Here is a 15,099-nt window from a genome sequence, read left to right as displayed (position 1 = left end):
TATACCAGATACATGAAGCTCAGCCGGTGTCTTAACCTCTCTATGCCTCAGTTTCCATATTCATAAAATGCTGAAAATAATTAATCTTATTATAAGGATTGGTTGGAAAACCTATGGAGCACACCTTAGTACAATGTTCAGCATAGAATGAGTACGCCCTAGGCTGTGACTGTCACCATTACTGTTGTCACAGTCGCCTTTTCTATGCAGACCGAGTTCTGTGTTAGCACACCTTCATATGTCCCGTACAACTACAAAGCACATAGATGTGCTTTGTAATCAAGTCGCTGATGAACGGATAAAGAAGATGTGGTATATACATATATCCATCCCCCCCCCACACACACACACTGGAATATTACTCGGCAATCAAAAAGAATGAAATCTTGCCACTTGCAACAAAGCGGATGGAACGAGTGTATTATCCCGAGCAAAATAAGTCAGTCACCGAAAGACAGATGTCCTATGATTTCACTCATATGTGGAATTTAAGAAACACTGCAGATGACCATAGGGGAAGGGAAGGAAAAATAAGATAAAAACAGAGAGGGAGGCAAACCATAAGAGACTCTTAAATACAGAGAACAAACTGAGGGCTGCTGGAGGAGAGGTGGGTAAGGGGTTCGGCTAGACAGGTGAAGGGCATTAAGGAGGGTGCTTGTTGGGAGGAGCACTGGGTGTTGTACATAAGTGATGAATCACTCAATTCTCTTCCTGAAATCAACATTACACTATATGTTAACTTGAATTTCAAATAACTAAAAATAAATAAATGAATAAATAAAAAATAATCAAGTCGCACATTTCCACATTCATGAATAAGAAAACAATACCATTCTAATTATATTTGCAAGGAAACCAAAAACTTCTTTGACTCACATCTGCACTGCTGTCTTGGCGACTTTGTTTTCACAGCCCCTAGATCAATTTTCAGAATGACTATACTCACCTGTATTTTTCCAAAATGAAGATGAAATAGAAGGGCAGGGTTTGGAGTCTTGCATTTTATTTTCCATTCTCTGGGTAAAGTTAGGTCACCAAGCCACTTATTTTTTTTTCTTGGTCTCTTTTCCATCCACCTATGAGATAAATGATATCTGGTTTTGATTATCTTCTTCATACAAAATGTGTTACAGATTTTTAAAGAACAGTATAATCCACTCCCTTTTACTCATGGCAAGAACTCATCTCCTGAAAATGTCACAAACAGATGTTCTTTTGACTTTTCCTATCTCTACTAAATTTAAATAATGATTAACTTTATGAAACTACTCGTAACAATGAATAATAAAGTTTCTTCCACATTTTTCTACACAGGCACAGACATTTACTAGAGAAAAAGTCCATTTTACAACCCAAGGAAACACATTTTACTATAAACAGAACTTAAGAATGCCAACAAAATCAGAGTGAGAAGGTCAATGGAAAATGTCCATTAAACTCTTCAATTCTGGAATGCAGCTTTGTTCTTAGGGGATTAGCAGATGAATGGAAGTCTCCATGGATAAATGAGGCACTGATTCTCTATGAAGTTCCCAGAGCAACAAAAGAATGACAGGATGGTTTTGCATACAAAGACAATAGGCCTGGCTGCTTTGGCCAAAAGCTCCCAATTCTCCAGTTGTGCACACGACTCAAAAACAACTGGCCATTTTCCCCTCACTTCTACTTACCCTGTTCATGGTCTTGGCGTATTCTTGTGGGGTCTAGTGTCCCGCAGATGGCTTCCTCCGTCCTGGGCCTTCCGCTGTGTCTGACCACCCATTTAGCGCTGCCACTGCAATGGCCTTCAAGGGCCGTCAGTCCTCTCCCAGACTCCTCTCTTCTTCCTCCCTCATTCCTTCATTCTTGTTAACTTTCTGAGCAGTCTTTGTTTATTTATGGCACATATTCCCAGTAGAAGTTATTTTCACAGACTCATGCAATGTGTGCAACATGCCAAGGCCGCGGTATGTGTGGGAATCCAGTTTTCCCTCCCTGCCTCTGCTTGGCAGCCTATTGTCTCCTCCTGTTAGCACCTGCAGCAAAGTCACAGCCTAAAGTTGTGACAGTACCATGATATCCAAGGCAACCAACGGCGAGGTCCTTAACATAGAATTATTTCAATGCAAGACCAAGCATAACCCAAAGCTGAGTAACAGGCAAACAGAGCGCATGCTTTAACACATGTCTTTATTAATACTGAATGGAGTCAAAGTAATTTTTGGCCACCACGAGAGTTCTTTCATGAATTATACAAAGAAAGAACATACAAATTAAGAAATTGTACAGCCATGCCATAATTCCTGACAAAATGTATTAAAAGGATACCGAGGAGAAAAAATAATGGAGAAAATAATTTCTAAGCTGTCTTTGTCAAACACTTAACACGTTAGTTTTTTTTCTAAGTCAGAAGCGCTGAACTAGAGGCAAGAATTAGTGTTATTATGTAATAATAGTTAATGACTGAACTATGAAATAATCTGTGTCACCATTCCTGTAAGTCAAAATGTTTTTTTTAATGTTTATTTATTCATTGTGAGAGAGAGAGAGAGAGAGAGAGAGAGAGAGAGAGAGAGAGAGAGAGAGAAAGCATGAGTTGAGGAAGGGCAGAGAGAGAGGGGGAGAGAGCAAATTCCAAGCAGGCTCTGCACTGTAAGCACAGAGCCTGATGCAGGTCTCAATCCCACGAACCGTTGAGATCATGACCTGAGCTGAAACCAAGAGTCGTTGAGATCATGACCTGAGCTGAAACCAAGAGTCGGCTGCTCAACTGATTGACCCACCACGGTGCCCCAATAAGTCAAAACTATTAAGTGACTCTCGCTGCCAACACCCAGGGTAACCTAGGGGGGTGCTAACAGACCTCTATAATTGCCACCAGTTCCATCAAAGGGTCTTCAAATATCTACGTGATCTAAATAAAAGCAGTGTGCTTGCCATACAAACACATCTTCGAGACAATTTCCCAAGTCCTACACCTCCAACCAGGTTGCTACCCTTAAACACCTTGATTTAGTCCTGGTCCTTTATCTAAGGAGCAGGAATCAAGCCAAGATTAAATATATGAGCATTTTCGGGGCGCCTGGGTGGCGCAGTCGGTTAAGCGGCCGACTTCAGCCAGGTCACGATCTCGTGGTCCGTGAGTTCGAGCCCCGCGTCGGGCTCTGGGCTGATGGCTCAGGGCCTGGAGCCTGTTTCCGATTCTGTGTCTCCCTCTCTCTCTGCCCCTCCCCCATTCATGCTCTGTCTCTCTCTGTCTCAAAAATAAACGTTAAAAAAAAATTTTAAAGAAAATATATGACCATTTTGTTAATAGAAATGCCACGCAAAGGGAAATAACAGATGGGGTCAGGCAAGGTTAAGAGAGCTGACAGACCCACCTTTACTGTCTAAGGAAGCTTCAGCAAAGCTGTCTGGGAGTTCTTAATCCAAGGTCAACCAACAAAAGAGTTTGTGTCCTGAAACAGCATGCTTCAGTGTCCCCACTCAGTCATTGCTGGGGAGCAGCCCATGGGAGGCAAGAACTACAATGGATTCCAGAGGGCGGAGGCTGGGGTCCTGGGACAATTGTCCCCCCCACCCCCGCACCCCTGCCCCCGTGCAGGAGGCCTATGAGGTGCATTCTCAGGGCTCGTATACCACTGCTACGTAGAAATTCAAAAGTTTATACCTGTGCAAGAAATCTTGAGTTTGGCACCCAAAGTTTCCCTGATCTCCGCATAACTCATGTGTAACCTTAGTTTCTGGCACTTTCTTTGTTGGCACTTTCACATTAGTCTAAGCAACCTCTTGGTCTTCATATCAGTCCCGCTGGTGACCAAAATGCTTTCCTTCATACTATTTCCTCCCTGTAATACTTTTCCCACCTCAAAACCTCTTTTTAAGATCTTACCTACTCTGTAAGGTCATTCTGAAATGCCAACCCAACGTTAAGACCATCTTCAAAACTCCTGCCTCCACCCCATCTACTTAACTGCTACCCTAGTGGAAACGTTCTTTCCCTCCTTAGAACATCCATGGAACTTCATATACTCTTGTACTTAGAGTATTAAGCACTTTCTACTTGCTCTAGTTCTTACAAGTTTTATCTCCATAGCAAATCCCAAGGAGGAATGTCCACATTTCAAGTGTGTCTTCCCATACTATTGTGCAAAAGATAAACTGAAAAAAGCAAATGAATTAACGACAGACAAATTCTGGCCTGGTGCATATCTATTGATCCAGGCCTAAAAATAAGGCCTAAAGACCATTTTTATTTCTTATTTTCATGTTTGTATTGATTATTCATTTATTTATTTTTAATTTTATTTAAATCCAAGTTAGTTAACATATAGTGTAGTATTGGTTTCAGGAGTAGAATTTAGTGATTCCTCACTTATATACAATACCCAGGGCTCATCACAACAAGTGCCCTCCTTAGTACCCATCACCCATTTAGCCCATCCCTTGTGTTGACTTTAAAAAAAAAAAAATTATAGGATAACAGGAACTATCAAACCCAAGGTAATAGTGATTCTAAAACTCAAGGCAAAAAAAAACCCAACTACCTGGGAAAGGACATCAGCACTGCTGTAGTCATAGAGAATCCACACAGTATAATTAGCTGACATAGGAAACTGACCCAATAAATGAATATTTTGTGAGACTGAAACATAAAATCTTATTAAACAAGGAGGCTGTTAAACTGAGGAGGCTCTAATGCCATGGCCTACAAAAGCAAACCAAAATCTAAGTCTCTAAATGCCTCACAGTTATAAAATCAAAACGCTAAGGGTAACCCATCACAAACAGCCACCTAGGCTTAGAGTGACAGCCCATCAATAATCTCCATACTTTGCTTCCATCTTTTCTTCACAAAAAATCTCTCCCCGAGCTCCTGTGAAAAGAATGCTTCTAACCACTTCTAGTTTGGTGCAGCGCGATTCGAATTGATTTTTGCTCAGATAAACTCTACAGTGTTTTAATATGCCTCAGTTTATCTTTTACCAGTTCCAGAGCAATGAGAAACCAAACACGGAAAGCAAACATGAGCCCCTGGAGCATGCTGCTTTCCTGCTGCCTGTGGAGACGGTGAGCAAGTCCTACTCGGATCCTGGATCCAGGTTCCACAGCTTTCGCGTTATGAGCTTTCCCACTTTATTTCAACATTTCTACTTCCGGACTGGGTTCAAAACTGCTGGAAATGGACTGGGTCGGACTTAAAAACTGGACTGGGTCTGGAGTCAGACTAGGTCTGACTTAAATGAACCGGTGCCCACGTGAGGCCTCAGGTGAATAAAACTTTCTTTTAAGACTGAACAAGTAGGTTAACCTTACCAAAGATAATCTTCAATTATACTGGCTTCAGTGGGAAACTTTTACCCATTTTAGGTAATCTTATCAATTTACAAGGTGCCCTGATAACAAGGGTCTCAGCCAGACACTCGCTATAAAGAGTAGAGGGAAAATTATTCTTCTTCCTCTATAATTTCTGCTGGCCAGGATAAGACCAGCTGGGACACCTCACTCGCAATGCAGCCATGAAGAAGGCATTCTGGGAAAACTGGCAGAAGTCAGCACAAGGTAAGAATTCTTACCAAAGTCAGCCCTCCCAGATGACTGTCTGTGGTGCCTGGTCAAGATAAGAAGGTAAATTTCACATTTTCCCTTCCTTTCCAAATTTGGATCAGCAGAAAAAAAACATGGGTTATCCATCCTTTCTCAAACAAGGATAACTATTGCCTTCTTGTTTGTCTCATTTTGTACCCTGAGAACTTAGCTAGGCAACTGTCAGATTAGGGGCCCCCAAAAGATGGCTGAACATAAATCTGTGTTACACCCTATTTGTGGCCAGATAAGGCTGGGCAGAAATGCAGATGGCATTCCATTTGCAGCTAGGGTCCTACCAACTGTTACAATACCCCAGCAATTGCGGCTCTCAGGGGGACTGTCCAGGTCTTTCTCTCTATTGGGTATTTTTCACAGTGGCTCTGGATTTGGGTAAATAGTATCATCTGCACCTCTTTGAGAACCCCTCTTAGCTCCATGGGGTGGTTCAATACTGCCAGAAATATTTACTGTTTGCTCCAGCTGAAACCTGACAAGATACTCAAAAGGATTTTTTTAGGTAGCTCTGTGGTCATAAATTAGCCAAATTGGAAGCTGATATGCAGAGCCTGATAAGAACTTTTTTTAGGCCTTCTCCCCTAAGCTAAAACGAAACTATTTACCCAGAAGAAAGAAAAGCATTGTAAAGGCACTGTGGAAGGATTTACTAAAATGTTGTAAAGAAACCCAGCTGTAAATCTAGAACATACAAATCGTTTGATTTGTTGCAGATCTTCTCCCTGATACAAAGAAGCAAATGGAGGCTCCCGTACTTTGATGGCTGGGTCAGGGGCTACACATTCAGATTGCAACCTTATTCTTTGAAGAATTAAAAACAAATGTACTCATCTTACAGTATCAGTCTTTCTAAGAACAGACATGCAGCTCTAGAAACAATACAAAGCCCAGCTATCCTCTCTACCAATCCCCCTCTATCCATCTCAAAGGCTTGCAGATATTGTAAAAGATTTGGATTCAGACAGCAAAAGCCCTTCTTGGAGAAACTTACATCCTTTCTCTGTGCCTTTGAGATGTAGATGTTCCACCTGGTTTTCTCTAGGAACTCAGAGCCATCTTTTTTAACGTTTATTTATTTACTGAGAGACAGAGCGAGAGAGAGCATGAGTGGAGGAGGGGCAGAGAGAGAGGGAGACACAGAATCTGAAGCAGGCTCCAGGCTCTGAGCCGTCAGCACACAACCCACCCAACCCAGGGCTCAAACCCATGAACTACGAGATCATACCTGAACTTAAGTCAGACACTCAACCCACTGAGCCACCCAGGTGCCCCGGAACTCAGAGCCATCTTAAAATGCAAACTTCAGGAAGATAATTCTAATTAAAGAAAAAAAGAAGAAGCTATTTGATGTCTATCAAGTGATGAATGGATAAAGAAGATGTGGTATAATAGCAGTGAGCCTAGTTGGCTCACTTGGTTAAGCATCCAACTCTTGATGCTGACTTGGGTCGTGATCTCACAGTTGTGACATGGAGCCCCCTGTCGGGCTCTGCCCTGAATGTGGGGCCTGCTTGGGATTTTCTCTTTCTCTCCCTCTGCCCCCCTCCCCAGCTCATGTGCTCTCTCTCTCTCAAAATAAATAAACATTAAAAAAAAAAAGATGTGGTGCGCACGTGCACATGCACACACACACAATTGAATATTACTCAGCCATCAAAAAGAATGAAATCTTGCCATTTGTAACAACATAGATGGAGCTAGAGTGTATTATGTTAAGTGAAATAAGTCAGAGAAAGACAAATACCATGTGATTTCACTCATATGCGGAATGTAAGAAACAGATGAACATGGGAGGTGGGAGAGAGAGGGAAACAAATCATAAGAGACTCTTAACGATAGAGAACAGGGGCGCCTGGGTGGCTCAGTCGGTTAAGTGTCCCACTTCAGCTCAGGTCATGATCTCGTGGTTCGTGGGTTCAAGCCCTCTGTTGGGCTCTGTGCTGACAGCTCAGAGCCTGGAGCCTGCTTCGGATTCTCTGTCTCCCTCTGTCTCTGCCCCTCTCCCACTTGGACTCTGTCTCTCAAAAATAAACATTAATAACAATAATAATAATACAGATAGAGAACAAACTGAGGGTTGATGGAGGGAGGTGGGTGGGGGATAGGCTAGATGGGTAATGGGTATTAAGGAGGACAATTGTTATGATGAGCATTGGGTGTTGTCTGTAAGTGATGAATCACTAAATTCTAATCCTGAAACCAATACTGCACTGTAGGTTAACTAACTAGAATTTAAATAAAAATTTGAAAAAAAAAAGAAGCTATTTGAAAATTAGGTAAATGAAAAATCTTAAAAGTCTTTTTCACAAATATTAGTAAAAGCTTTAGCCACCTGAGCAAGCAAACTTATTCTATCTGCCAGAAACACAATTTATATACAACCATTCTTTTATAAAGTTCTGCATTATCATACCTAATTGCTAAAATGTTATCTTACATTTTTATAGCACCTCTTTTCATCTTTTATTATTTTTATTGTTTCAAATTTTTCTGTATTTTTTAAAAGATTTTTTTTTTAAGTAATTTCTACACCCAGCGTGGAGCTTGAACTTACAACCCCAAGATCAAGAGTCACACACTCTGCCAACTGAGCCAGCCAGGTGCCCCAAAATTTATCTGTATTTAAAAACAAATTTTTAATGTTTATTTATTTTCAAGAGAGAAAGAGACACAGTGTAAGTGGGGGAGAGGCAGAGAGAGAGGGAGACACAGAATCTGAAGCAGGTTCAGCACAGAGCCCAACGCAGGGCTCTAATTCACAAGCTGTGAGATCATGACCTGAGCTGAAGTCAGATGCTCAACCAACTGAGCCACCCAGGTATCCCATGTATTTTTAATTTAAGTATAGCTGATATATAATATTTCAGGTATACAACATAGTGATATGACAATTATGAACATTATGAAATGCTCACCACAATAAGTGCAGTTACCATCTGTCAGTATACAAAGTTATTACATTGACTAAATTCTGTACCCATACTTTCTATCCTCATGACTAATTTATTTTATAACTGGAAGCTTTATAACTTGGAAGCCCCTAATCTCCTGTACCTATTTCGTCTATTTCCTTCCCTGCCTCCTGCCAAATACCAGTTTGTTCTCTATATTTGTGAATCTGTTTCTATTTTTGTTTTGTTATTGTTTCTTTGTTTTGTTTTTTAGATTCCACATACAAGTGATTTCATATGGTATTTGTCTTTCTCTTACATTTCCCTTAGCACAATACCCTCTAGGTCCATCCATATTGTCACAAATGATAGTATTTTTTTTTTAATGTTTACTTATTTTTGGGAGACAGAGAGACAGAGTGCAAGCAGGGGAGGGGCAGAGAGAGAGGGACACACAGAGTCCGAAGCAGGCTCCAGGCCCCGAGTTGTCAGCACAGAGTCTGATGCGGGGCTTGAACCCACAAAGCACGGGATCATGACCTGGCCTGAAGTCAGACACCCAACCGACTGAGCCAACCTGGTGCCCCATAAATGGCAGTACTTTACTCTTTTTTTGTGGCTGAGTAATATTCCATTGTGTATATACACCATATCTTCTTTATTCACTTTTTTAAAGATTTTTAAAAGTAATATCTACACCCAATGTGGGGCTCAAACTTACAACCCCAAGATCAAGAGTCACATGCTCTATGGACTGAGCCAGCCGGGCGCCCTATTCATGTTTTAATGGATACTTGGGTTGCTTCCATATCTTGGCTATTATAAATAATGCTGCAATAAACATAGAGGTGTATGTATCTCTTCAAATTAGTGTTTTCATTTTCGTTGGGTAAATACCCAGAAGTGAAATTATTGGGCCATATGGTAGGTCTTATTTTTAGTTTTTTATGGAAACTCCATACTGTTTTCCAGAGTAGCTGTGCCAATTTACATTCCCACCAACAGAGGATGAGGGTTCCCTCTTCTCCACATCCTTGCCAGTGTTTGTTATTTCTTGTCTTTTTGGGACTAGCCATTCTGACTGGTGTTAGGTGATATCTCATTATGGTTTTGATTTGCAAATTTCTCTAATGATTGGTGAGGTTGAGCATCTTTGTATGTGTCTGTTGGTCTCATGGCTAAAATTTTTAAAAATGAAAGCTATAAGATTTCTGTGTATGTCTATGTATGTTACAGATATATGATATTTTTCTACCTCCAGATGATATTGCCAAAATTAATTTGTAAAGGGCTTTCTTTAATAGGCTTAAAGTCAAAAGGTATTTACATAAATCATTATACTCTCAGAAATATAGGAACTAACTCAAATGGTTTTCAAGTACAAAGTGATCTAGGATAATCTTTGGTAAATAGAAATTAGTTTAAGTGTGTTAGTTTAATTAAAATAAGCACGCCTTTAGAGTCAACAGCATTAAATATAATACTTTTGTTCTACCTAGGTTTACTAAAAGTGAATAAGCTCATATTAGTTCTGTTACAGAATATGTCAGCAAGAATGATGTTTAGCTGTTTAATGCCTTATAAAATTTTCATAAGTAATTTAAACATAATTAAGAATAAGTAAATTAAATATATGTAAGGAAGATAAAGGTTTATAAATGCACTTTTCAATAATAATTATGCCTAATGATATATCTACCAAAAAACAGCTTCCCAAATCCAAGGGGTGGGAGGATATGCAAAACAGGTGAAGGAGATTAAAAGGTATAAACTTCCAATTATAAAGTAAGACACAGGGATGAAAAGTATGGCATAGGAAATATAGCCAGTAATATTGTGATAATTTTGTATGGCAACAGATTGTAACTACACTTGTGGTGAGCACTTCATAATGTTACTATTGTTGAATCACTGTTGTACTCCTGAAACTAATATTACCTGCCAACAGTACAATTAAAAATAAAAATAGAAAGATGGGGTGCCTGGGTGGCTCAGTCAGTTTGGCGGCTGACTCTGGCTCAGGTCATGATCTCGCGGCTCATGAGTTCGAGCCCTGCATTGGGCTCTGTGCTGTCAGCTCAGGGCCTGGAGCCTGCTACGAATTCTGTGTCTCCCTTTTTCTCTGCCCCTCCCCCACTCATTCTCTCTCTCTCCCTCTCTCCCTCTCTCTCAATCTCTCTCTCAAAAATAAACAGTTAAAAAAATAAAAATAAAAATAAATATAAATAAAAATAAAAAGATAATGCAAACAAATCTATATAGTATATTAAGAAAACAATGAAATGAAGAACTCAAGCCATTTTTTTTTTAATTTTTTTTTTCAATGTTTATTTATTTTTGGGATAGAGAGAGACAGAGCATGAACAGGGGAGGGGCAGAGAGAGAGGGAGACACAGAATCGGAAACAGGCTCCAGGCTCCAAGCCATCAGCCCAAAGCCTGACGTGGGGCTCGAACTCACGGACCGCGAGATCATGACCTGGCTGAAGTCGGACGCTTAACCGACTGCGCCACCCAAGCGCCCCACAAGCCATTTTTATAGTATGAATTGTGGTACAATTTTGTTACGTGTTTTATGTATATATTTTTATTTGCCAAAACTCATCTGTTCTATTACTTTAGTGGTGGAAAAAAATTATTTTTAAGATACAAAACAAATGTAAAATTATGTATATAATTATCAATAATACAGTAAAACCTTGGATTGTAACTTGTTCTGTGAGTGTTCTGCAAGACAAGAAAACATTTCTAATAAATTTTAACTTAATAAATGAGCGATATCTTGCAATACGAGTAGTATGTGACACTGAATGTCACATGATCACAACTGGGCCAATGGTTCTTGAAATTCACTTTGATATACAAGTGTTTTGGATTACAAGCATGTTTCCAAAACAAATTATGCTTGAAAGCTAAGGTTTTACCATATATGTATTCTTGGCAATTATATATGTATGTTTCTCTGTGGGTTATGTGTGTGTGTGTGTGTGTATACACGTATGTATTTGTGTGTACATATATTGGTACACATTTCTTTTTTATTTATTTACACCCAACGTGGGGCTCAAACTCATGACCCTGAGACCAAGAGTCACATGCTCTACCCACTGAGCCAGACAGGCACCCCTAATAGTACATATTTCATAGACTCAATATGAAAATTAAATATAAAGTGCTTGGAACATAAAAAACACTATAGATTTGAGGCACCTGGGTGGCTTAGTCAGTTGAGCGTACAGTTCTGGATCTCAGCTCAGGTCATGATCTCACAGTGTGTGGGTTCGAGCCCCACGTCGGGCTCTACACTGACCGAGTGGAGCCTGCTTGGAATTCTTTCTCCCTCTCTTTCTCTCTGCCCATACCCCATCTGTGCTCTCTCTCTCTCTCTCTTTCAAAAATAAATAAATAAACTTAAAAAAAAACACTGTAGATTTTGTTAATATTATGATTATGAATGATTAATACATTTTGAGGGGTCAAAAAAGATAGTTTTCAAAATCTTTTTAGTAACTCGAAACCTGAAGGTTATACTGAGATAAGCTAAATGAGGGTTATTCACTGACTATCTTAGTCATTCCAAATATGATAAAATACTAAAACAGCAAATACTGAACATGGGTTTATCCACTTTTGCCTTTCTTTTACAGAGGAACTAAATATATTGGGATCTATTAGTAAATACCTTTTGTGCCACACTGAAAATTTTACTATGAGAAAGAAGGTACTTCTAGAAATTGTGAAATGTATTTATAAATTTCCCGAATCCATAGAATGCTAGTGTAACAGACAGTCACATCGCTGACTTCTTAGTTTTCACAAGGAATAAAGGATCCTAAGGGGTAAGAATTCTAATCAACATAATTAGTAATTACAACTACTTGGGAATAATAAGGGTGCAAGGAAACCACTGGGTCTGTCTGTAACCTGAACCGGGCCCTGAACTCTCCTAGTTTCCTCAAATGTCTGGCTACAACCCTCCAGACTGACATTTCCCATTTTCTCCCACCCTTCTGACTTGGAATCACTAAGCACAAAGACTGCCCTGGAATCTCCCTGGAAGAAACCATCCTAGGTCCTTCTCACTGCCGACACCACAGCCAAACTTCAGGGACTGGAACCCTGGGTCCACATCTCCCCATTAAAAAGGGCTCCCCCAGACTCCTGGAACCACACACCGGCTGCAGACCTAGAATTAAAGTTGACTAGGGAGGTTCCTCCCCAGAAGCAGATGGCATCTTGAGGTGGACAGTTCCTCCAAGATCATGGCTCAAGAAGATCTTCAGCTCCAATATGAAACCTTTATTCCTTTTGCCTTTCTGCTACTTGCCTCTCCTCCCTGTGAATGCACAGGAAGATGATGCTCTTTAACTCTGGCAACGATCACTGAACGTACTGCTAAGGCCATAGCTACACAACAAAGTCTCTGGACTTTCTTGCTAAGATGGTTTCAGATAATAGAACTGCTTTAGCTTACTTCTTGGCTGAAAAAGGAGGAGCTTGTGCCACAGCAAATACCTCCCACAAGACCTGGATCAACACCTCTGGTGTTGCAGCAAATATGATAAATTAACACATCAGCCACTTGGCTAAAGCAGGTTGATGTCCCTTCTTTGATTTATCTGATACCCATTGATTTGGCTCATGGGGGCCCTAGTAAGGAGTATACTTCAATCTTTTGGTATTATCCTTATAATAAGTCATCATTTTAGTCCTCTAGTATGCTATTTTCTCTCTAAGATCTTAAATGCATGTTCACAGCCATCAGCAGTACATCAGATGGTTTCACTGGGCTTAGAGAACCAGAAACAAGATGATTAATGAGATGAACAGCAAAAACATTTCTTTCATGGATCTGACATCATAACCTAGGAGTTTCACAGTGAGACAAGAACAACTTAACTCTGATGGTGGTTAAGAATAGTACTAATACTGGGGCGCCTGGGTGGCTCAGTCAGGTAACTGTCAGGCTCTTGATTTTGGCTCAGGTCATGATCTCATAGTTCGTGAGTTTGAGCCCCATGTTGGGCTCCACACTGATAACGCTGGGCCTGCTTGGGATTCTCTTTCTCTCTCTGCCCCTGACCCCCTCTCTCAAGATAAATAAATAAACTGTATATAAAAAAAGTAGCATTAATACCGAGAACCACGTGGCTGGCTAGTTGGTGGAGCATGTGGCTCTTGTTCTCGGGCTCGTGGATTTGAGCCCCGTGTTGGGCGTGGAGTTTACTTCAAAAAGATGTTAAAAACGAGAAAAAAAAAGAGTACCACCAATACCAAGACATGTTCAATCTGTCATTCTGAGAGGATGACCAAAAGGAGAAATTGTTAAATTAATGAAACAAGGAGGTCATTAGACTGAGGTGGCTGTCATAATGTGGCAGGCTATGGAAGGAAACCAAAATCTAGGCCTATAAAACCAAAACACTAAGGATAACCAAGCACAAACAGCCACTAGGCTTTGAGGTACAGCCATTCAATAATTTCCTTACTTTGCTACGTTGCTTCCTCCTTTGCTCTACAGAAGTACCCCCGCCCCCCCCCCCACCCCGCCCCGCAAGCTCCTGTTGGCGAAGGGCTCCTAACCACTTTCAGTTTGGTGCTTCCCAATTCCAACTGATGTTTGCTCAAAGTCTTAAAATTGTTAATATGCCTCAGTTTATCTTTGAACAATCCTACTAAAACCCCTTCAGCTATCTATGTCCTTTTTATCTCTATATCACACATCTTAGCTCTCAGTCTCCATCTTCTGTTGGGCCTTTGGCTCTTGTTCAGCTTTGTACCAAATCCACAATTAATACAAAGAAATCAAATCATTAAATGGCTTGAATTTGCTTAAGAGTCTCAAAGCAAAGATGTAACTGTTGTTGTATTGTTTTTAAAATTAAATCCTTTGAGAAAGTATTTCAGTTGAATTCAAGAGTATCAGACTCAAAAGAAAATCTCCAAATTAATTCTACTCTTCTGTAAATAGAGAACCTTGTAAACTTTTCAATAAAAGAATAATCAGTAGTAAATGAAGATCAATCAATCCCTACCTTCAAGATAACCTTACCTTCCGATAACCAGGAATTTGAGTTTAATAGAAAGCCCTTAAAACTCAGCTCACCATACCTGAAGCAATGAACAAACCATCTATCCCTAACTTGGTTTAGAGAAAATCCAACTGCTTTATAAAATTATCTCTTTCATGCGTTCATTTATAATCAGGTTTCAAGAACCTCATAAGATGCTTTCAAGGCAGAAATGTTTTCTCCAAGAAAATTCGTCTTTTTTAAATATCATTCAAGTGTGATTGTCACAGAGCCCTTAGGGAACTGACACACTGAGGGAAAAGAACACATCACCATTAGCTAGTCAGGTACCAACTGGCTCTAAGTTGCCGACTCTGTTTCCTGGAAAAACCAAGTATGTCTGAGCAAACAGAACATTGATGATTATCGGGCGACATTCTCTGGTATCAATATACTGCTTGCAAGGGATGAATCAGGATTACAAATACCACCTGAGGCATGGAGTGGTTCAAGCACACAGTCCAGATACACTCTGGAAGAAGCTGAACTTTAGACCAACATCCCATAGAAAATCCTCAAACAGAAAGTTCTTCAATCTCAAGAAGGTGATCA

At 40.1% G+C, this 15,099-nt stretch overlaps 1 long non-coding RNA gene across 1 annotated transcript in view; it reads right to left on the bottom strand.

Annotated features, from left to right (window-relative positions):
- The window catches only part of LOC122477481, a 55,165-nt gene that overhangs the window by 14,435 nt on the left and 25,631 nt on the right, over positions 1–15,099 (bottom strand). The window contains exon 2 of the long non-coding RNA XR_006295703.1: positions 950–1,079. This is a non-coding gene — a long non-coding RNA (uncharacterized LOC122477481). The remainder of the gene's footprint in view (positions 1–949; positions 1,080–15,099) is intronic.

This window comes from Prionailurus bengalensis, chromosome X (genome assembly GCF_016509475.1).
Source record: "Prionailurus bengalensis isolate Pbe53 chromosome X, Fcat_Pben_1.1_paternal_pri, whole genome shotgun sequence".
Classification (NCBI taxonomy): Eukaryota; Metazoa; Chordata; class Mammalia; order Carnivora; family Felidae; genus Prionailurus; species Prionailurus bengalensis.
The sequence above is the reverse complement of the archived record's forward strand: the minus strand, read 5'-3'. Positions and strand labels throughout refer to the sequence as shown.